We start from the raw sequence: 23,568 nt of genomic DNA, 5'->3' as shown, positions 1-23,568 counted from the left end.
TTTGTTTTGATCTTATCATGAGTGGCTAAAACCCATAGTTCTAGGGTTGTGATTTAGCCATGAATATTGTTGTTTGACGTTGACTTAACCTTGATTACAATTACTAATATATGGTTGTTTCTTCAATTGTGTGATTAATTGCTTAATTGTCTGGCCAACATATTGGTTCTATTTACTACTTCCTTCGTTTCAATTTATGTGAACCTATTTTCTTTTTAGCCCATGCCAAAAAGAATGACCTATTTCTTTATTTGGAAACAATATACCTTTATACAATGATTTATAGCCACACAAAATATGTGTGACTCATTTTACACGATAAGTTCAAAGTCTTCTCTCTTTTCTTAAGTTCTGTGCCTAGTCAAATGGGTTCACATAAATTGAAACGAAGGGAGTACATGTTTGGAAAAGCTACATCTAAATTAGAGAAGAATTGAAGAAGGCATGATCTTAACTCTAAGTGGGGGCGAATTTGTGATTAGGATAGGAATATACCTAGTCATCATGTTCAATTGAATATCATAATATTAATGCGTTCTTAATAGATTAATTCCATGGGATATGCGTTAATTTATTTTGGATAGGCGAGTAGTAATTCGGGAGAATAATACGAGAGTAATTATTCGATTAATTAGCAATCATGAGTGTGTTGTATAAAAGGGAGAGTTAATTAGAACACAATAGGATTGGTGAATCGATCACAACCCTGGAATATTCATCTCTACTGAATAAACAACAACTATTTTACTGCTTGATTAATTAGGTACTTGTTAGAATCATTGCTTAGTATAATCACACTTTTAAACTCTGATTGACTCGACTGGATAATAATCCCAGTGAAACTAGTGGGTAGTTAACACAAGTCTATGTAGGTTTGGCACTCAATTAATCATTTTATTACTTGTACGACCACGTATACTTACGTGTGCGTTTGGAAGCAACACAAACTTACTAAATTTCGTTCTGCATAGGTTTATCAAAAGAAATATATAATTGTAAGTTGTATCGTTAGTTCTTTTATTCCCACAGAATGAAGTTGTATGGGTCCAAATTTGAACAACCACGACCATCGACGAGTACGACGAAACGACGAGTTCCCCATAACCTGATGCCCTGCGGAGGACGACCTTAAGACAAACGAGAGATTGTACAACCCTTGTAATAATATAGGCCGTTAGGGGATACTAAGAATATTCCTTCGAATATTCCTTATAATCTGTCTTTTACAACTTAGAGGGGACTCGCTCCCTATATATATAGCGAATAATAACTTTGTATGGGAAGATAACTTTTTTTATGCTACAATTATACTTATTAATGAGAAGTTTTCTTGAAAGGATTTTACTGATTTAGATCGATAAAGAAGTCTTATTGTCCTTCTTTTCCTTACCCATCTTTCAATCTAGAGATTATTATACTTAGTTAAGATTTACCCCTTCATTTTTTATTGATTTGTTCAAAAAGCTTTCGATATCTTTTGAGTCAAACAATTTGGCACCGTCTATGGGATTTCTATAGCTGAAATCATAGTTTTCATCTAGATTCTTGAAAGAAATAATCACCATTCTTTAGCTTCATAACGGCCAACAATGGCAGGAAAGGGAGAAGCAAGGCTAAAGGCAATAATAGGTGTCACGAACAACCTTCTGAATTCCCTCAACGAACTCAGTGGAGAAGACAACGAAAACGCAACACCAAGTGCTACACCTGAGGGAGAGATCTCACCTCTCACGCACGAAGATCTAACGATCTTGCACGAGAGGGAAACCTCAACATCCGCAGTAGGAGAAGTGCCATCGGCCGTAAAAAGTTTATTAGAAGAATGGTTGACAAACACCTTGAGCAGTATGCTCGAGAAACCCATTCAGAGAGATATCGAAGACACATTACCCGCAGAAACGAAGTTGCTGCTGTCACACCTCCTTTTTATTACACCCCGGAAGGGTATGAATAAAGGGAGTTTTTCCAATTAAAGGACAATCAAAATGGGATTTATTGTTAAAAGATTCAGAGTCGCCACTTGGGAGTTTTATGGTGTCCCAAGTCACCGGTTTTAATCCCGAATCGAGGAAACGTTTTACTCTGTTTAATAGTCCGCGAACCAGAAATTCGAGTAAGGAATTCTGTTAACCCGGGAGAAGGTGTTAGGCATTCCCGAGTTCCGTGGTTCTAGCACGGTCGATCAACTATTATAATCGGCTTAATTATCTGATTTTAGAACATTTTGAACCTATGTGCAAATTTAACCTTTTAACTGCTTTTATTCAATTTTTAAAGAAGATTAAACGTCGTTTAAAATACGTCTTTGGATTGCGCCACATGAAATGCTCCCGCAATCCTAAACATATTTTATTCAACGTTTTAAGATTTGATTTGGGTCACATGAAATGCGCACCCGAGTTTAAGGAAATTAATTTTTACATAGCGCGCCTAAAGCAACTACGCATTTTTAAGTTTATGAGGGCCATGGAAAATTCATTAAATGGCTTACCTCGATTTCTAAAGGATTAAAGGTAATTAAGTGAGGGCCATAATTGTTGTCTTGGCTTATATGGCACATCTCAAACCAATTATATGAGTCTAATTAATTAAGGAGAGTTAAAAGGAATTTTAATTATTCTAGGCTAATGTTCAAGCTAACTTAATAACTATTGGGCTTGTGTTAAATTGAAGCTAGGCGTTCAGCTGAAATGGCATTGGGCTGACAGCTGGCCCGAATGAGTTGCAAGGCTTTGGAAAATCGGATATGGACTAAGGTCGGACTCGAGATCGAGTCTCCCAGCATGGGAAGGCATCAGAGTACTTGTGCACAATTCCTTTAATGCGGGGAAGGTCACTAGCAATCTCAAATGGCCTTGATTTCATTAATTGGGCCAACGCTGGGCCTAAGTTTTCTGAACCCATCTTCGTGCACAACGAATTAATTATAAATCCATCAAGACATTACATGAAGCATGAGATGGAATCAACTCTTTACTTTTGGATTCAAGTTATTCAAGTACAAGATAACTAATTAGCCATTCAGAAATTCCAACACCATTTCTAATCGAAACTGCCCATGCATAACTGATTAAAAAAAAGCACCTGCCATTTATATCTCCAATTAATTAATGAACTCAAATTGAAATAGGCATGTTCCCAATACTATCAAAGTACCTGAACCTAACATACATATCACTTGGGTCTCCACAAAGATACCCAATCACGTATTCATACTATTAACAAATGAATATAGAGAGGTCAATATTATTTGTGGAAAACAAGCTTTGATCTAACACTGTTAGGCGAACATATTTACTTAACAGACCCTAAGACTACTCCATACAGTCCCTAACAGATAACTCTAGCACAAATTGAATAAATGAACACCAAACAGAGTCCAATTACAAGTCCCAAAATAACTCTCAAAGGTTCATGGAATAACATTATTTTACATCTACTAGAACATAAGACATGGCCTAACAAATCAAATGAAATGAACAATAGAGAAAGACATCTAGCAAGTAATAAGAATCCTCATTTCTTCATAACACTTGAAACCTCTTTACATGTCTAGAATCAAGATGTGTACCTGGAATTGAAGAAAGAAATAAGGAGAATAAGAAGTTAATCAACAGCAGCTATAGAGTCAGCCCAGAAATAACCAATGACACCAGCTTTTAACCAAACTTTGATTCAACAGAAATATCAACTGATGCCCAGCAAAATAAACACACAACCAAGATTTGAACCAAACTTTTGAAAACCAACCAAGTTAAAACCATTCTAGCCCCTGATTGTTCAGAGATTGTTTCAGAAGTGAGAGCCTCAAGAATTACAAAAACTTTCAATGGAACAGTAATTTTTGTTTTTCCAGCGGTCTTTTTTTTGATTTTTTGTCTTTTTCTATTTCTTTGGGTATGTATTTCTTTAAACTCTTCCAATCCTTGCGTTGAAAGGCAAGATAGAGATGCCTTTATAGGCAAGCAAAGTAGGGCAGACTTCATATTGTGATTTTGCACTTTAGCCCTCTTTTAATTTTCATTTTTGCTCAGGAAACCTTAGTTCAAAAATCAGATTTACCAACTAGCCCCCACCCCAGCTTCCTAGAAGTTTCCTTGGGCTGTTACAAAAGATTCTCTTAACCAATTACCCCTCAGACCTCTGATATTTACTTCAGAAATCCAAACGGGTCAAATTGACCCAAGGATACAGACCCAATTAAACGGGCTACATTTGCGAAATGGGTCAACAACAGATCAAAGCCCAATTCGTAAACAACCCTAAACTCTATGAGCTTCTGAGAGATAGAACCATCCAAGTACTGGAACAATTTTTAAAACTAAGACCCTAAACTAAATTACTACTAATTGATACAAAATAGAGGGAATTAACTGAACTGCTAGACGATTAACTAATTAAGAAAGGGCCCTGAACTAATCATGCATGCATGACAAAACATCGGAATAACTAAACAAAAACCCAGAAGAGGAGATGAAGCAGAAACACAAAAGGAAAGATAAACAACTAAACAAAATGGACAAAGAAGATACCTAACGCTAGCCAGAAGCCGATTAGACAAACTTTGCAGGGCTTTTCAAATTCCTGACCGGAATAGCCCTTAATCGTGTATTTTCATGTGAAAATATGCGAATAAAGTCTGTTGTAGTCTGAAACCTTCAGCACACCCGTTGATTTGAACTTTGGGATTTTAGGGTTCTTCTCTTCAGACCAAGATTCGAGAAGTTCTGGGCAGATTCGAAGGAAATCGGTTCGGGATTTAGAAAGAGGGAGTGAGGGGTCATGGGGTGTTATTTTGGTGGAGTTTGGAGGTGGCGCCGCCGGTGGACGGTGGTGGAAAATGGGGAGGCTCCGTTAGGGTTAGGCTTGGGTGTTCGGGTGGGGTGTTGAGCAGAAGGGTTTTGAGGGGGGGGGTGGGACAGATTTGGACATATAAATACTCACCAAGCTTTAGTTCCGAGCTGTTCGATCAAGTGGAGATCAACGACTCAGATCGACACTGATCGAAACGACGTCATTTCGTTTGAAGGGGGATCCGGACCGGGTCAGGCATGGGTTGGGTCGGGTATTGGGTGGCTTCATTTGGGCTGGGACGGTTGGACCGGATTTGAGCACAAATTTGAACCTTCTTTACTTCCTTCCTTTTTCCAATTCATTTTTTCTTTCTTTTTCTTTTTAACAAAAATCTTTTTCTTTTCCAAAATTGAAATTAAAACTTAAATTGAATCCTAAACCAAATCATCCTACCATATTAAATTAATTAACCCTAATAATTGTTACTACCAATAATTAAAAATCAAATTAAAGGGAAAAACTACCAAAATTCGACATTAAAATTAAAAGTGCAAAATAAACTATTTTTGTGATTTTTCCCGTTTTTTATAAAATAATTAATTTGTCTATTACTCCTAAAATGTAAAATTAAATTCTAAATGCAAAATGCAACATATTGTTTTTGTATTTTATCATCAATTAAGATGCACAAACATAATGCAAACAATTAACAGAAAGTGCCACAAAATCCGACAAAATTGCAAACACTGACAGAAATTATTTTGAATTTGTTGGAATAATACATATAGGGCAAAAATCACGTGCTCACATCTGCCCCTCTTTGACCGGAAACACGAAGAGTTTTCGTGCAAAGATAAGTGAGCGGATACGAGCGATTTTTGCCCGCTTGAATATTCCGTGGGAAGTATTTTGGAAAGATTTGACCGCACCCTGCTTCCGAGGTTGCCTACATATCCTTGGCTAAAAAGGAATCAGGTCAGTGTAGTTCGGGAAATGTTGGTAGCTGGGACTACCACGAAGCTGTGATTTCACTGTTGTTGTTGCTGCTGCTACTGCTTGTTGAACCTCCTTATTACACCATGTCAAAATAAAACAAGAAGCTAGACTAGACTATGCTCTATGGATTACAAAAAGTCCTATCTATATCTTCAAACTTGATCTTGTGCTTCTTGTTGCCTTGTTGTTCTCCATTCTTTCGGAGACGTCCGTTTGTTGCCACCTTAATTTGTAAACTGAGATGTTTTCCCTTTCTTCAGGCGGGCGCCTGACTGCTACACTTGATATGTATTCCCTGCTCTCCAGGCGGGCTCCTGACTTCAAAACATGAATGTATTCCCATGCTATCCAGGCGAGCTTCTGACTGCTGACTTGAAATGTATTCCCTACTCTTCAGGCGGGCTCCTGACTGTTGCATTTTAAAGTATTCCCGGCTCTTCAGGCGGGCTCCTGACTTTAATTTGAAATGTATTCCCTGCTCTCCAGGCGGGTTCCTGACTTCAAAATAAACAAAGCAAAGAATTTGAAAGCTAAACTTAAATTATACTCCGTTGTTCTCCAGGCAGGCTCCTGACCGTTGCATTTGAAATGTATTCCCTGCTCTCCAGGTGGGCTCCTGATTGCTGAACTTGAAAGTGCTCCCTGTTTTCCAGGAGGGCTCCTGACTTCAACTTGAAATGTATTCCCTGCTCTCCAGGCGGGTTCCTGACTTCAACATAGACAAAACAAAGAATTTGAAAGCTAAAATTTAAATTGTACTCCCTTGTTATCCAGGCGGGCTCCTGACTGCTGCGCTTGAATGTATTCCCTGCTCTCCAGGCGGGCTCCTAACTTCAACTTGAAATGTATTCCCTGCTCTCCAAGCGGGCTCCTGACTTTCAACAAAATAGACAAAAACAAAGAAAATTTCTGCCCCAGTTTGGTGGCTGGGGACAGATGTGATTGTAAAACTAAATCATATCACCAAGTATGACTAAGGATTTGAAAGCTAGGTCCTATTATTTAGGGGGGGTCCTGACCACTACCAACTTCCAAAATTGCAAGGCATGGAGCGGTCAAAGCATACTAAGGATAACACGACGTAAGAATGGGATACAAAGAATCACCGGAAGTTTTATCGGTGGAATAGTTTGGTAATGTCATGGGAGATGCAAAAGTTCATATAAAGGGGTCAGAGGCAAAACAACAACATGGGTATAGAACACTCGGTTCGTCGAAGGTCATGGGGTGTGAAAGTCATTCAGAAAGTCAAAACAGTTCTAGGCCAGTTCGGGGAAGTCAGTCAGAACAAAACAATGCAGCGGAAAGATCTTCAGCAAGAGTGCCATCAGCTAGCCACCATTTTTAAACTGACAAATTTTCTTTGATTGAAACAGGGGCAGAAAAGTTCGTTTGTTTCAGAGGAATTCTCCGTGGAGAAAGGCAGTCACCAAACAGGTTTGATTTTTTTTGATTTTCAGGACCCTCCTGGAAAATGGGACCTAGTTTAAATGTTCAGAAATAGTATAATCTAGCATAAATGCATCCCAAAGGAATATAAGTGGCTTAGAAGTTTGCATGTTCGAGATAGAATTCAATTAGGAGATTTTAGGACCCTCCTAAATAATGGGATATAGCTTTAAGTTTTCGATTAGATAACAACATTTAGCGTAAAGTCTGCTGTAGGGTAGTATAATTCAGCCATAAAAGTTGTCACTCTTAAGATAAAACTAGACTTTTGATTTTCAGGACCCTCCTGGATAATGGGAAGTAGTTTAAAGATCCTCTTAGATAGCAAGAATTAGCAAGAGGTCACACCTGTAGAAGATATAACTTAGATTTTAAATTGTCGTTTCGGACAATTATATGCAAAATGGGGGAAGAGTCTTTGGCCGTTGGATTAAACGATTAAAGGCTCAGATCAAATGTAGCTCAAACAACGTCGTTTGGCTAGCCCAGAACTCGACCGGGCGGGGTGGAATTGGATTGGGTCAATGAGGGCGAATTGGGCCTGATCTGAGGTAGCTTCAATTGGGCGCGAAATTAATCAGAATCTGGCCCAGATTGGGCTTCTAATAAAGATCACTCTTTCTCAAATTGTTTTCTTATTGTTTTGTTTCTTTTCCTTGTTATTTCATTTTGTATTTTTGCATTAATTTTTCTGATTTAAAATGCACAAAATAAAATGCAACAGTTACCAGAAAAATGCCACAAAATTCACAGAAGTTGTAAAATCAAGAAAAAATCATTTTGTTTGAATTTTGTTTTTTGGGAATAATTCATATATAGGGCAAAAATCACGTGCTCACAGCTGCCCCTCTTTGCTCGGAAGCATGAAAAGTTTTCGGGCAAAGATAAGTGAGCAAATACGAGCAATTTTTGCCCGTTCGAATATTCCGTATGAAGCATTTTTGAAAAGCTTGACCGCACCCTGCTTAAGAGGTTGCCTACATATCCTGGGCTAAAAAGGAATCAGGTCAGTGTAGTTCGGGAGTGTCTGGTAGCTGGGACTACTAGGAGTTGTGATTTCACTGCGATTGCTGCTGCTACTACTTGCTGACGTCCCTTATTACACCGTGTCAAAATAAAAGAAGCTAAACTTAAGCTATGATCTATAAATTACAAGAAGTCCTATCTAAGTTCTTCAACTTGTTCTTGTACTTCCTTGTTGCCTTGTTGTCTCGTGTTCTCTTGGTAAAATCCCTTGTTACCATTGCAAACTACAAACTGAGGTGTTGTTCCTTTCTTCAAATTGTTGAACTTGAAAGTATTCCTCTGTTATCTGGGTGGGCTCCCAATTACTGAAACTTGAACTGTATGTCTCCGTTCTCCAGGTGGACTCCTGACTTCTGAATCTTGAAATTGAATGTATTCCTCTATTATCCAGGCAGGCTCCTGACTTCAAACTTGAAATTTATTCCTCTATTATACGGGCGGGCTCCCGACTACTGAACTTGAAGTGTATTCCTCTGTTATACGGGCGGGCTCCCGACTTCAAAACTTGAAATGTATTCCCTACTTTCCAGGCGGGCTCCTGATTTTAAAATAGACAAAACAAAGAAAATATTCTACCCAGTTTGGTGGCTGGGGCAGATGTGATTGTAAAACTAAACCATATTACCAAGTATTACTAAAGATTTGAAAGCTAGGTCCCATTATTCAGGGGGTCCTGACAACTCTTAACTAAACGTTGGATTAAAATCTAAGTTATATCTTCTACGGGTGTGACTTCTGCTAAATCTTGTTATCTAAGAGGATCTTTAAACTACTCCCCATTATCCAGGAGGGCCCTGAAAAGCAAAGATCGAATTTTATCTTAAGGGTGACAACTTTCATGTCTGAATTATACTACCCTACAACAGAGTTTACGCTAAATGTTGTTATCTAATTGAAATCTTAAAGCTAAGTCCCATTATTCAGGAGGGTCCTGGAAACTCCTAATTGAATCCTTTCTTGAACATGCCGACTTCTAAGCTAACTTATATTTTTGGGGATACATTTATGCTAGATTATGTTATTTCTGAACTTTAAACTAGGTCCCATTTTCTAGGAGGGTCCTGAAAATTTAAAAACTAAATCCCATTATCCAGGAGGGCCCTGTAAATCAAAAAACAAACCTTTTGGTGACTGCCTTTCCCCACAGAGAGTTCCTCTGACACAAACGAACTTTTTCTGCCCCTGTTTTAATCAAAAAAAGTTTGTCAATTCAAAAATGGTGGTTAGTTGGCGGCATTCTTGTTGGAGATCTTTCTGCTGCATTGTTTTGTTCCGACTGGCTTCCCGAACTGGCCCTGAACCGCTTTGACTTTCTGACTGATCTCCGAACCACTGACTCTAACAAACCGAGTGTTCTGTACCCATGTTGTTGTTTCCCACCTCTGACCTTTTCTGAACCATTGCACTTCCCCTGACATTTCCCAATCATTCCACCGATGACATTTCCGGTGATTCCCTGTATTCCACATTTCATCGCATATTTTTTGACATGCTCTGACCATATCGCGCTTTACACTTTCTGGAATCTGGTAGTGAGTTTTTAAATCCCTTTCCACTTGCTTTGAACAAAACTAACATTGAAACATTTTAGACAGATAAAACCCCCAAAGAAAATGAAATGCAATGAGTTTACGAGTGAAGGATAAAAAGAATCCAAAACTGGATGACTGCTAAAAAGAAAAGGGAAAGAAACTTATCTGACTGGAACAGCCGGTACCAATCGTCATGACATGCATTTCAGACTAATTGGCCCAATCTGTCCAACTAACCAACTGTTGGTCGCCACCCTTTGTTGCCTCAAAATTTCCATCACTTTATTACTTTATCCAAACCTTAGCCTTGTTCATCCTGTGGTGCCTCGAAACAATTTTCCACCAACAGACCTTTCTCCATCAATCATTTCTCAACTCACTTTTGCCTCAAGGTGCCTGCAAGGGTTTTCACCAATAAGACTCTCTCATTTTATTCTTTCTCTCAACTCCCGTCGCCTTACAGTGTCTGTGCAGGTTTTCACCAAAAAGACTCTATGATTTTTATCTTTTTGCTTTTCTTGCTTGAACCAGAGTGTTGCCCCAGACATAAATTACCTTTACCTGCTTGACTTGACATTTCTCAGAGACTGATCAGAAGGTCTTTCTTTGGACCGTAATGTGGGCTTTGGACGAGTCTAGAAAGAAAGGGTATGAAAGGCTCAAAATAATTTCAAAATGGGTTAAAATTACAACTTTCGAAATCAGATTTCTTACAACAACCACGACTTCTACCCCAGTTTCTCGCTTGGGGACTTTTGAATTTTATTTTGGTATGACTGAACCTCAGCGAGGCTGCCCACGTACCCTTGCGGGATCAAGTCAAACGTAGTTCACGTCATAGAGACTACGCTGTTGTTCTTTTCCTTTCTTCTCTTCATTTTCTTTTTTCTTTATTTCTTCTTTTCTCTTTCAATTTTCTTTTTCTTTTCTTTTCCTTCTTTTATTCCTTTCTTTTCACTTTTCTTTCTTTTTTTTTCTTTTCATTTTCTTTCTTCCGCACTCACGTTTCTTAATGGTGACATTGGTCCGAAAGAGGGATATGAAAGAAAATAAGTAAGGCTCAAAGGGGATGACAAGGGGTAAAAGTGTTTAGATAGCAGAACAAAATGCCTTCATCATTTCAATCTTTAAAGTATGCCAAATACAAACAAATACAATCAAAATAAAGAAATCATACATAGTATCTTTTGACCGCATCGGAATTGATGGCCATTTATACACATTTTCCTTCTACGTCTGTCAAATATAGTGCGCCATTAGACAACACTCTGGTTACAACAAATGGCCCCGGCCAGTTTGGGGCGAACTTTCCTTTTGCTTCAACCCAATGAGGCAAAATACGTCTCAACACTAACTGTCCGACTTCGAACTTCCTCGGACGCACTTTCTTATTGTACGCTTTTGCCATTCTTTGCTGGTATAGTTGACCATGACACACTGATGCCAATCTCTTCTCGTCAATCAAATTCAACTGCTCAAGGCGTCTTTTCACCCATTCATCATCATCGATCTCAGCCTCTACTATGATTCGGAGAGACAGGATTTCCACTTCTGCGGGTATCACTGCTTTTGTGCCATATACCAAAGAGTAAGGAGTTGCCCCCACCGAGGTCCGAACAGTGGTGCGGTACCCCAACAATGCAAAAGGCAGCTTTTCATGCCACTGTCTAGATCCTTCTACCATTTTCCGAAGTATTTTCTTTATATTCTTATTGGCTGCCTCAACCGCTGCATTTGCCTTAGGGCGGTATGGGGTAGAATGACGATGAGTAATCTTGAGCTGCTCACATGTCTCCTTCATCATATGACTATTAAGATTAGCCCCATTGTCTATGATAATCACCTTAGGTATCCCAAACCGACAAATAATGTTCGAATGCACAAAATCCACCACAGCTTTCTTGGTCACAGACTTGAATGTCTTAGCTTCCACCCATTTGGTAAAATAATCTATAGCTACCAGAATAAACCTGTGCCCATTTGACGCTGCTGGATCAATTGGCCCAATAACATCCATGCCCCAGGCAACAAAAGGCCATGGTGCGGACATCGTATGTAGTTCTGATGGCGGAGAATGAATCAAGTCTCCATGCACTTGGCACTGATGACATTTACGTACGAAACTGATACAATCTCGCTCCATAGTAAGCCAATAGTAACCCGCCCGTAGGATCTTCTTTGCCAAAACATATCCGCTCATATGCGGTCCACAAACTCTCGCATGCACCTCAGTCATGATAGATGTGGCCTGCCTCGCATCCATGCACCTCAACAACCCGAGGTCTGGAGTTCTTTTGTACAACGCTCCTCCACTAAGGAAAAACCCGCTAGCCAACCATCGAATTGTTCGTTTCTGATCACCTGTGGCCTGTATCGGATACACACCCATCCTGATATATTCCTTGATGTCATGAAACCACGGCTCACCGTCCAGTTCCTCTTCCACCATATTACAATAAGCGTGTTGGTCGCGGACCTAAATCTACAAAGGGTCCACGTAAGCCTTATCCGGATGGTGTAACATCGATGCCAGAGTAGCCAACGCATCGGCCACTTCTTTATGAATCTTTACACTTATGTCCGTTTTGAACTTTCTCAACTTCTGCTTGACATGAGAGAATGTCGGGTCAGTGGCCAATTTGTGAACCACTAAATCGGTACTTAGACCCGGCATGTCATCATACGACCATGAAAAAACATCCTTGTACTCGAACAATGCTTTGATTATCCCCTCCTTGAGCTGTGGCTCCAGATGAACACTTATTTTAGTTTCACAGACATTATCTTGGTCCCCTAGATTAACTGCTTCCGTGTCATTTAGGTTAGGTTTGGGTTTTTCTTCAAAGTGACTTAATTATTTACTAACTTCCTCATAGGCCTCTTCATCATCATATTCCACCTCATCATGTCACCCAATTTCTTGCACTATTATTTCTGAATTAGATTGGCTTTTAAAACTGGGCCGAAGATTCCTCATGCATGTCATGTCATTGATATCAACATAAAGAGAACTGTATAGAAAAGAAAAAGAAAAAGAAATGGAAACAAAATTAAGAATTAAGAAAGAAAAGAATTGAATTTCATTGAATGTAAAGATAACAAGGTTTTAACTCATCCAAACGGACGGAACATAGCAACTGAATTACAAACCCTGGAATAATCCAGGTGAACAAACGGAAGACAAAACCCACTACCGCGACTCCCTCCGAGATGGAAGAGGAGTGGCTTCCCAATTGTTGACATTAGCACGTGGCCCGATGTACTGTATATCTGCTTTGCTCGACCCTTCCCCGGCCTCAACCATGTTTACCTCAGCAAATACCTTCTCAAGCCCTTTCTCCAAGTTCCCATCCGCACCAATCAGTGGCCCAGACACCTTTGCCAATAATTGCTTCCCGATACTTGGCCTAACGAAGGACCTGGAAAGACATGGAATTGGTTTGGGAAGAACCCAGCCTCTTTTCTTCATCTTGCGGGCTCGCCTCACATCCGCTGCCATAGGCTTGAACCCCAGCCCAAAGGTATCCAGATTCTTGGGCAAATAAACTGGCTGAACAATACCTTGCAAATCAGCACCCAACCCTCTGCCTGGTACAAACCCGTTTTTCAACATTTCATAGGCTACCATGACAGTTGCAGCTGTTATTCTAGGGACCGGGACGTTTTTACCTTTAGGAACCTTTTCTACCGAGACTGTATCAAAAACCTGGTAAACCCACGGCCCTTTATCATCATCAGTCTCTATGAAGGGTACGATGGTATCCCTTATAGTGCTCATGTTGTCTTCCCCATGTACTACGATCTCTTGTCTATCCCACTCGAATTTAACCACCTGATGTAATGTAGAAGGCACTGCTCTGGCAGCGTGGATCCATGGTCGCCCCAACAGAAGATTATAAGACACCGCCACGTGTAACACCTGAAACTCCATGGTGAACTTGACCGGACCAATTGTCAATTCAAGTATGATGTCACCCACTGTGTCTGTACCACCACCATCAAACCCCCGAACGCAGATGCTATTTCTTATGAATTCTGTCATCATCAACCTTCAACTTGTTCAATGTAGACAAAGGACATATATTGGCACTGGACCCATTATCAATCAGTACTCGAGTGACTACCGAATCGTCACATTTCACGGTCAAATAAAGAGCTTTATTATGTTCTGTACCCTCCACGGGCAATTCATCATCAGAAAATGTCACTCTGTTTACCTCAAAGATTTTGTTCCCGATTTTTTCCAAATGATTCACTGAAATTTTATCGGGGACATGAGCTTCGTTCAATATCTTCATCAGAGCCCGTCGATGTTCATCCGAATGGATAAGCAATGAAAGCAACGAGATTTGGGCTGGCGTTTTCCTTAGCTGCTCAACAATAGAACAATCTTGCACTTTCATCTTTTTCAAGAACTCTTCTGCCTCTTCCTCCGTAATAGCTTCCTTAACGGGCACCAGATTTTCCTTGGGAGCCCTGGTATTTCTCAACTCTTCGGGGGCAAAACAACGTCCCGAGCGAGTTAAACCTTGTGTTTCACAGACATCCTCTTGGATTTCCTTCCCCTTGTAGGTCACAACTACCTTTTCATACTTCCACGGAACGACTTTACTGTCAATCACTGGTAACTGGTTACTGGCTTTATGACAACTGGTTCTATGTGAGCTCCCTTCACGACTGTCGCATGTGTGCTTGATACTCTCCGAACCACTACCTTGATCAGCTCTAGTTTCTTTGCAACAACGGAAGATCCTTTCCCTAACACCACAACTGGCTTGTTGTCTATTCTTTTCAACTGAACTGACAGTTTCACACTAGTTGACCTTTCACTCATTTTGGCTTCACTAGAACGGATCATCACGACCGTCTGTGATGGCTTCTTAAGCTCTGCTCCCTTATGTATCAGTTCAATCATGTTGGCCTCATGATGCGCTGGCAACGGGTTCTGGTTAATATTGGGTGCCTCGGGGTCCTGAACCTCGATCCTGTTTGTGTCAATAAGCTCTTGCACAGCAGTTTTCAATCTCCAACATTTCTCAGTATCATGTCCGGAGCCCTGAACAATACTCACAGCTCACTGAATGGTCTAGATTTCTAGGAAGGGGATTTGGTATTTTGGCCTCAACCGGGTTCAACAGGCATACCTGCCTCAGTTTGTGGAAAAGAGTGGTATAGGATTCTCCCAGTGGAGTGAATGTTTTATGTTTCTGCACTCTCTCGTTTCTGAAAGCATGGTTTGGGCGGAAGCTGGATCCTGGCCTATAAGCTCTCGGGTGTGGATATGTGTTTTGTGGAGCTGGGTATGTGTTTTGGGTAGCCGGCGCATGCCATTGCACGTGAGCCAGAGGCTGGGTATAAGTTTGGGCATGATGGACGGAAAAGTGTGGCTCTGGTGGTGGATAATAGTGTTGAGGAGGGCCATATGGGGTATATGGGTAATTTGGGTGGTGGGGTCTGGGTTGGTTGTAATATGGTGAAGGGCTTCTAGACCTGGACCATACTCCGGATTCGACAGTTGCAACCTCTTCTTTCTTCTTCTTCCCAAGCACACCCCTAGTGCCGTTTTGAATGGCTTGGGTGGTTGCTTTGATTGCTGAATAACTCATGATCTTATTGGATTTGAGTCCCTCCTAAACCATGCCTCCCATTTTCACGACTTCATTAAAGGACTTGCCCACTGCTGACACCAAATGACCAAAATAGGTGGGCTCCAAAGCCTGCAAGAAATAATCAACCATTTCGCTCTCTTTCATCGGGGGGTCAACTCTCGCCGCTTGCTCTCTCCAACAGAACCCATATTCTCGAAAGCTCTCATCGGGCTTCTTCTTGATCTTTGTCAATGACAGTCGATCCGGGATGATTTCAAGATTGTATTGAAACTGACAGGCGAAGGCTTGGGCCAAGTCGTCCCAGGTGTACCACCTGCTATGGTCTTGTCTAGTGTACCATTCCAACGCCGATCCGCTCAAACTTTGGCTGAAATATGCCATCAGCAGTTCATCTCTCCCTCCTGCTCCTCTCATCTTGCTACATAATCCCCTTAAATGTGCTACTGGGTCGCCATGCCCGTCGTACAAATCAAATTTAGGCATCTTGAACCCGGCCGGTAACTGAACATCTGGGAACAAACTCAAATCTTTGTAGGCCACACTTACTTATCCCCCTAACCCCCTCATGTCTCGGAATGATTGCTCCGGGAGTTTGACCTTTCTGATCATCTCCTCCTGCTCAGGGTTTTTGGGCGGCTTCTCGGTGCCTGCTGTGAGATCAAGATGAGGGGTATAAGAGTAGGGTTCTGGTACTTTGAAGGGAGGCTCAGGGGGATAATACTGGTTGTCGTGCGTCTGGAACAGAGGTTCACTGAGGGATCGGTGTAGGGTAGCAGGCGAAGGTGCCACAAAAACGGGAGTGATTGGTGGAAGAGGGTATGAGACTTGTTTGGATGGAGGATCCTGTGATGTATAAGAAGTGGTGCCTTGGAATTGTTGGTAGAGGGGAAATGCTGAAGATGAATTCACAGTGGGTGGCTCCTGAGGCTGAGCCAATGGTGGGATATAAGCGAGGTTAGTGGGATAAACTGGCGGTGGATGCCCTTTCGCCCAGGCTTGGTACATTTCATTCATCTGTTGTTTCAGCTTATACATTTCCTCCCTCATTGCATAAACGTCCATTTATTCTACTTCTTTCGATGGGTCAACAATACTCGTATCAGATTTCGGGCCAGTCATGTTCACTTTATCTTTAGACCGGGTGTTGTATGGATGAGTTGCCAGAATGCCAAACAACTAACCACCTACCTGGACTCACACATTCAGACAACAATTCCGTTAGCGATTAGGCTTTAACAGATTGGATAACCGCACATTGGGCATGAATGCACCTATACAGTTAACCATTTCTATTATGCATTTGTTCAACCGCATGCGTCATCCCGGCATTTCTTAGTTCCAACTGTAAGCTTTCTCTTTTCTTCTTGTTTTCTTTTCTCCTTTCCTTTCTCTCTTTCATCTTTTCTTTCCGCATTCTATCCCTTTCTTGTTTTTCCGCTCTTTTCTTTTCTTATTCTTTTCCCATCCTCTATTGTTTTCCATCTTTCTTTCTCTCTTCATTTGGTTACGGTCGAATCCTATGGAGATTGCCTTCGTATTGTGACCCCGCACGAATCAGACCAGGCGTAGTTCGTGAAAATGAGTGCCAAAATAAAGGAACAAATTTTTTGGGAATTTTCAAATTTTCATTACCACAACATTCTATTACAAACTAAACATTCTTAAATGGAAAATAACAGACTCCAACTAAACTCAAATACAGACTCCGAACATACTAGCATACTTGGACGCAAAAAGAAAACTGACTGACAAACAGCAAACTCTAAAAATGGAAAATACAGACTCGATCTATGAATACATTAGTGCTTCAAAAGTGGGTGCCCGCGGGGCATCGTTCGGCCTCGCCGCGGGCTTAGGTGCCAAATCCCTTTCAAGTTGCTCTAGCTCATACATGGTTCGCTTGACGTAAATCATCACTGCCGAGAAGAAGGTAGTGCGAGTCATGTCTTCACATGCCCGACATCTCCTAAGGATGGCGTGGGCAATGGTCTCAATCCTGTCTCTTGTTCGACCCTTTTCTATAACCAATCGTCTTACTTGATTATTGCGAGCCTCCAACACATGAGAGTCCTGAAGATGCTGATCCTGTAGCTGCTGTATTTCTACTTCCATTCAGGCCAGTAAGTCATAGCAGTGTCCACTTTCGGTCTCAAAAGCTTTAGCTTGCTTTGTTGCCTTATCCTCAAGGGTGACCACTTTTCTTTTCAGACTAGCAATGGTCTTTTCATAATCTTTCTTTAATTGTTGCATGTAATGGGTGCGTTCTTCTGTTCTTTTTACCCACTCTGCCTGGAGTTCCGCTATGGCGCCTTCGGATTTTTCCAGCTCATTTCGGCACTCACTAATTTCCTTTTTCAGCCCCTTTATCAACCGCTCGTCCGAACGGCTCCTTTGTTGGTTATTGGCAGCTATCCTCATTTGCTGGACTTGGGCCCTAAGCGCCTCGTTTTCTTGGGCCAACCGGTTATTTTCTCCCTGATCAGCAGTAACTTGCATACTGTTCTCAAATTTCAGAGCTCCAATCTGTTGTTTCAGCTTGCTGATTTCGGCCTGATAGCCTTCTTCTTTTGCTAACCAACCCCATTGTTCTTGTGATGATTCAGTGAAATCCTAGATGTGGGGTCTTTTAGCTAGCCTATGATGCTCAAGTTCTCTTCTGTACCATGCGAGGTAGTCTGGCAACATTTGCCTTTGGCCCGATCCTGCACACAAGTATCTGCTTGTAAATATTGACATTCATTCCAAATCTCGCGGACTTTTGCTTCGGGAAACTGTCCGTCAGGGCTAATCTCAATTACTTGAGCACTAAGATCTTCCTCCCGTGGCACTATTTGGCATCTCTCGAGTTGTCTCAGAACCCGACATGGAGCATAAGGCTGGATGCTCTTAAGTCCCATCAAAAGAAATGCGACCTAGCTGCTGGCATGTATATGATTTCTTCAACAGGCAACCACCCCAATGTCCACTATATCTGACTGTCCGTGAGAGTACGAAAGTATGATATCCATGTTGTTACTCCTTCAGGCAAACTAACCCCGTCAATCCTTGTGTAAAACTCTCCTATACAGGTTTTGTCAGATGAACCATAACTCAAGAGCCGGGAACGGTGGCATAGATGCTCGGTCATCCACATTTGTAGCAACAAGTTACACCCCTCAAAAAAGTTGCCTCCGGCTTTGCAGGCAGTGAGAGCTCGGAAAATGTCAGACACGATCATAGGCGCAAGAGTGCTTTCATCTTGAGTAAGCAAGGTACTGACGACCCCGGCTACTTTTATATCAATATTCTCGTCTTTCCTTGAGAATACCAAGAGGCCCAAAAAGGTTATCATGAAAGCCACCCGTCTGTGCTCATCCCATTTTTTACGGTTATTTTTACTGCATAGCTTGGTGTCCGTCTTGTTAAACCCTCCCACGTGGCCGTACCTGTCGTATATGAAGCGCAGAGTATAGAAGCCTTTTGCCAAATCTAGATTATGGACTGTCCTGGTATCTTTAATGAATCTAAAAACCGATGCACCGTGATGGCTCTTGGAGCAACCAAATATTTTCCTCTTAACGGAACCTCAGCATTTCCGATGTACACGACTATTTCTTCCAGAGTTGGGGTGAGCTCAAAATCTGAGAAGTGGAAGACATTGTGCGTCGGGTCCCAGAAAGTGACCAACACTCTTATAATATCACCCCGAGGCTTGATTTCCAACAAACCCGTAAGACCTTTCAGATATTTCTTGAGTTCGTCTTGTCATTCTTTGCCTAAATCGTTCCACTATAGCCGCAACTCGAAAGGGATTTTAGTCATTATTGAGAAAGGTTCGTTTTGCATCGTGCTCATCCTGCACATTTATTAAGGTGATTTAAGCAAAAACAAAACTTTTGTTTGACTCAAAACAAAATTAACTATTTCCTTTTCCACATTTAAAATGACAGACTCGGTTTTCAAACACGGCCTTTCAGCACTCACAAGAGCGAAGATTCTAAGGCTGTGAGAGTCAACCAGTCAAAAATCAAAATGATCAAAAATGGCCGTCTTTGCAAAGTCAGCCTTCCGGCGCCCCTTTCGGGAACATTAGGCTATTTTTGACAAAAACGGCATCACCTAACTTATTTACGACAAAGATTAAAAATTTGGTATACTTATTTTTTTTTTGGCTATTTTTGCAAAGGGGAGGTTGGACCCGACGAGGGTTGCCTACGTATCTCACGCCCTGTGAGAATCAAACCTGCGTAGTTCGAGCCGAAAAACTAACTATATTTTGAAAACAAGACCATTTTTTCATTTTCCATGGAAAGACAAACTATTTTTCCTTTTCTATTTTTTTTTTGAAAACGAAACAGAATAATGACTCTCTTTTTTCATTTTCGACAAACAATAAGCATCCCATTTTCCTAAAATAAATTTTTTTCTTTCTTTTCAATAAAAGACTGTTTTCTATTTTTCTTTTGCTTTAGTAAAACAAACTATTAAAAATAAAGCATTTTTCTTTTTCAATTTCTCAAAATTTCGGCAGAGTTCGACAGTATTTGGTCATTGGTTTTCTAAACTAATCAATTATCCCCCTAACTGTTATTTCTCTCTTTTCTCTTTTCCTGTTTTCTCAATTTTCCAACATTCCCGAGATTCAAAAGCCGGTCAACATGCTGGTTCGAAACAAATATATGTACAGAACAAATAGGATGCATCAGGATGGTCTTTTCATTTTAGGTTGCTAGCCCTAGACGAACTCAACCCCTGTGTTGAGTCCCCTAAGTCAAATGCAGCATGTTGCAATTAAGCGCTCCTACTAAGGATCCGGCATGAAGTCAAGTTATTCTAGGTTCAAAACCTGGGTATGTGTTCTAAATAGTGCACTCGAGCGGACAACTCGAGTCGAGGAGGGGGCAGCGTACCGGGGACCCGCGAGATCGTCCGGCTTTGCAACTTATCCGAGCCTCTTTTATTTCAGGGTATGACACTAACAGAATAGGGAGTCTCAACCAGTAAGCACATCCCCGGAGGTGAAAAGAGAAGGGTGTCGGCATAGTTTATATACAGTTCAGATGATATCAAAGCAGTAGCATTTAGCATATTCAGCACAAAACATGTAGGAAAATCAGATATAACCAAATACAACAATTTATCTAAGCTCGAATTCTGAACCCTGAACCAGAGATTCTGGGTTCGGTCCCCAGCAGAGTCGCCAGAGCTGTCACACCAACTTTTTCACCTACACCCGCAAGGGCGTAAAGGAGTTTTTTCACTTAAAGGACAATCAGAACGGGATTTAATTATTAAGGTTTAGAGTCGCCACTTGGGAGATTAATGGTGTCCCAAGTCACCGGTTGAATCCTGAACCGAGGAAAACTATGACTCTGTTAACAGTCCGCGAACCAGAAATCCGAGTAAGGAATTCTATTAACCCGGGAGAAGGTGTTAGGCCTTCACGGGCTCCGTGGTTCTAGCACGGTCGCTCAACTGTTATTTTTGGCTTTATCTGATTTCAAAACATGTTTTAACTTATGTTCTTTTTAATCGTAAACCGTTTTTATCGTTATTTTAAAAGAATTGCAACGTCGTGAAAACGCGTTTCGAACCTCGTCGCAATCAATGCGCCCGTGATTTTCAACACATTTCGACTCCGTTGAGATTTGGATTTGGGTCACATCAATGCGTACCCGAGTTTAAGAAGGTAATTTTATTAAAGCCGTGCTTAAAGAGTCTAACGTAATATTATTTTGAGGAAGGCCGTGAAATTTGCTAAACGGCCCATCCCGAAGTCTAAAGTTAATACAATATCTATTGAGGGCCCCGCAATTTGTAGTTTTATTTGGCGAGGCTCGTCTCATTTATTATTTAAAAGGCCAACCTAAAAGAGACTACGATTTCTATTCACTTTGTCACTAATAATAAAGAAAAAACCATAATTATTTAGCAAGATATGCGGAAATGGATTCAGGCCAATTTTATAACACTGGTGGGCATTTGTACAAGCCCAAACGTAATCAAGGAGCCTAAAGTGAGACCCCATGGTCTCCACATGAGGCTGCAAGTGAAATTCATGAGGCCTAGGCCTTGGGGCAACGGTCCTGTTCAACAGAAGGCGCCCAGTGACTTTAACTACGCAATAGGCCCAAGAGCAACTCAACATTTGATTTTCAATATAGTGGTGACTATCTGCAATTAATCCAATCTTTTAAAATGAATGAGGTTGCAATTTTCATGAATAGCAAGGCAGCAAAGTTTCGACCTTTCACAATTCAATTTCATGTGGACTGGGCTAGCTGCATTACTTCCATTATTTCAAATTAACCATAGGCTAGCAGGAAATTACTAAAACTAACGTGAATTATTTTATTACCTCAACGTGAGATCAATTACAATTAGTACTTAACTCAAAAAAGCTCATGTGAATCTGCGAAGTAACAATTTAGCCCAGTTAATACAAAACCAGCCCAGATCTAACAATATCAGTGACTTAACTCCTTAAATAGCGTCGCTTCCAACTCAAACCTAGACAATCTTACAATTAATACTCATGCCTTTCTGAACACAATCCGCATATTCTAATTAGTACCAATAGCGATTGTCCAAATAGCCTTTCCAAAATCAGTTATAATTTGTGCCATTTTTAAAATTGTGAGAGTTAACCAACGCCAGAAATTATTTCAATAGGCACAAACACACAACTAATAGTTCACATGAACAAACTCAATCCAAGCAGTTCATCAGTTCAATACAGTCCAAAATCATTACAAACCTATACTGAAAGTATTGAAACCAACGGAAATTTTAACAAAATATGTTTCCTCTTCATTTCATTTCAACTGGAGATATACATAGTATCGAGTCTCATGTTAAGTACCTGGAGATGTGAAATACAATAAGAAGAGGAAGATGATCAGCAGCAATAACAGCCAAAAATAGAAATCAATCAGCCAGTAGCTTAATTCAATAGCCACAAAGAGTTGGAAACCAAATAACACCCAGGCAATCAACCACAATTTACTATACCCAAATGCAATTGCAATTTGACCAGAAACTACAACACTTAATAATCAACAATCACTCGAAATAGTCTCAAAACACCTTTAGATGCCCTAAACACTCAGGTTTAGGACAGCACTTGAGAAATCCATGCTACTTATCATCCTAAATGAATTAACTAGTGGAATACTCACATTTGTTTTCTGATTTTTCAATAGAAATCTAAGATCTAAAAGGAAGTTTTTGAACTTTTACTAATATGAAATTCAACTATCGACTCAGATCTGCAGAGAAGGCTTTTAGGGGGATTTTTTAGATGAAGAGCTGACCCCCTTTCACAAGGCAAATGTGATCCCCTTTATAAGCAAACAAACAGTTCCTTATTTTCCTTTTAGTCCCTTATGTAATTTCACCCTAGTCCCTTAGTTCTTTTACTTACTCAGCAAGCTAACACACATGTTTATTGATATTCCACTATGACCCCAACCTAGAAACTTCTAGGGGATACTAGATCACATGCCAAAGAAGCCTTACCCTGATAATACCCTAATTGCACCTGTGATTAAGCGATTATCTGACCACACTAAATTACCAAATCAGGATTGACAAACTTAAACTATTAAAGCACAAAATTAAACAGCATGCAAAACAAAAAAATTAAACTAAACTGAGTTCCTAGCTTCATTTAAACAAAATTGCTAAATTAATTGGCGAATTTAAACTAATCAACAAATTAAAGCTAAACCAAAAGCAGATAGGGGGCGACTGAAAACAGAATTAAAAGAGTTTATTGATTTTCATATTACTAATTGTTGCTAGCAAAGTAAAACTAAGATGTTACCACAAGAAAAAATGAAACAAAAGCAATACAACTCACTGATGAAAAGAAAACTCCGGCCAGTGGTTGTTTCTCCAAATCCCCCAAAATTTCTGACCCGTAACATCCTTAACCACGTGTTTTCATAAGAAAACACCTGGTTAAGGTTGTTAGGGTCTGAAATCATGGAGATTTTGCATTAGGGCTTTGGTCAGAAACCTTCGATTTGATATTCGAGCTGTTCCAGGTAGATTCGAGAGATAGGGCTATGCGGGTTGGGTAGAGGAGGCCCAGGCGGTCACATGGTGTTAATTTGGTGGTGATTGGGTTACTTTGGATTTTGGCCGGAGAATATTTGATCGAAGATTCGACGAGCTAGGAT

This window comes from Nicotiana sylvestris, chromosome 6 (genome assembly GCF_000393655.2).
Source record: "Nicotiana sylvestris chromosome 6, ASM39365v2, whole genome shotgun sequence".
Classification (NCBI taxonomy): domain Eukaryota; kingdom Viridiplantae; phylum Streptophyta; class Magnoliopsida; order Solanales; family Solanaceae; genus Nicotiana; species Nicotiana sylvestris.
The sequence above is the reverse complement of the archived record's forward strand: the minus strand, read 5'-3'. Positions refer to the sequence as shown.